The following is a 1631-nucleotide window of genomic DNA, read 5'->3' as shown; positions in this document are numbered from 1 at the left end:
GATGCCATGAGAGAAGAGGTGTAAGGATCAGGTTGGCATGCTAGAGTATAGCTTGCCTGCCTGGGTAAACTGGAAGATAATTACTGGGGCTGAAAGCCTGTTCCCATCAATCTGAGCTTTCACCCAAGCTGCTTTATAAGTTTTGATAATCCCCAAGTATTTGTTGGCATTTGGAATAGTGATTTACTGCATGTTTCACCACCGTGAGTACTTTCCAAAAGGCCATGCTAAGTTTATACTAGAGCTGACAGGATCAGATATCTAGATGCTGGCTGTTCCTCCAGGACTCTGGCTCTCAAGGTCCAGGCTGACTGCTGTATACACTCCTAACTATCAAAATTTCCCAGCTTCTCAGAAAAATGAGTAACAGCCCCATCCAACAGCACTTGGAAAGCTGGAGAAGTGAAAGCTGCCTCACACAATACAATCAGCAGCCCCGAGCAAGATTGAGGAAGGAAGGCACTTTCAGTTTAATTCATAAACCATAAACTGACTTTCAGGGAAATATTAGCTCACCCTGTGGCCTCCAACTCCCTTTGGAGTCACACAGGCAGGCACAGAAAATAAACCAGGCCTTCACATGCCAAAGTAGCAAATCGGCCCACAGGGTCCTTAACGGCTTTACAGGCTGTGAAACTAAACCAGCTTCTCACCTTGTATGACACCTCTCAACTAGGGGTGCTACAGCATTTACAGGGTGGGTAATAATAACCCAAAGCCTTCACACTCCTACATTTCTCAGCCTCCTCCCATGGTCCTGAAGAGAATCAGACTGCAGTTATACAAATCCCTCCACTCCCTAATGTGTCCTATAGGCTGTACAATCACCACATCTGCCAAAGTTCACTTCTGTTGAGGAAGGTATTGCCTGTTTAATTTCCTGCAGAGCTGGGATGAGACACATTCTCTGCGGTATCTGTCTGATAAGAGCCGAGTAGTATCACAACTCATGGAAGAGACATGTCACGGTCTCACCTAGTGGCTTCACACACTTATTGAACAGGGAGGATTATAAATAGAGGCCTACTTAGGGTCTCCAAGGAAAATGGAGTTTCTTAGATAGAGCCGTTCTTCCAGATCACAGGTGAAGAACTGGCACACCATAGTCAGTTGGACCTAGAGTCTCAACAGCCTTCAGAGACTGTACCAGCACAGACAGTTACAATAGAGCCCAATAAGATTATGAACAGGATTGCAGGATGTGGTTGCCTGCACCTTCCTGGACACCTGACCATGTCATTATACCAGTGCTTCAGTATCCATATGGCCTCTGCTTCCTACTGAAACTGGTAGCTATTCACTGAGCACCCAGAGACTATCGCAGAATAGTGAAGTTACAGTGTTAGCATGCATGTCTGTCTATAGTTCACACTGGCTGATGGAGTGGAGAGAGAGGAAGGCAGCTATAGGTGTAGCTACTCAGGCTGTTATGAGCTTATCTTTAAAGTCTTCTACAAGTACAAATGCAAAAATACGTGAGGTCCAAAAAAATTGTGAGGTCAAAAAAACTGACCTCCAAAACCCTTGCATTCAAGGAAAATGTATGAAATAGCTTCAAAGACAGGCTGAGGGACAAAAAGGCATAATTTATCTAGGTTGACTTCATATGGTTCATTATAATCTAATGAACG

The sequence above is a fragment of the Crocodylus porosus genome, unplaced genomic scaffold, assembly GCF_001723895.1.
Source record: "Crocodylus porosus isolate Cpor-Errol unplaced genomic scaffold, CroPor_comp1, whole genome shotgun sequence".
In the NCBI taxonomy this organism is placed as follows: Eukaryota; Metazoa; Chordata; order Crocodylia; family Crocodylidae; genus Crocodylus; species Crocodylus porosus.
The sequence above is the reverse complement of the archived record's forward strand: the minus strand, read 5'-3'. Positions refer to the sequence as shown.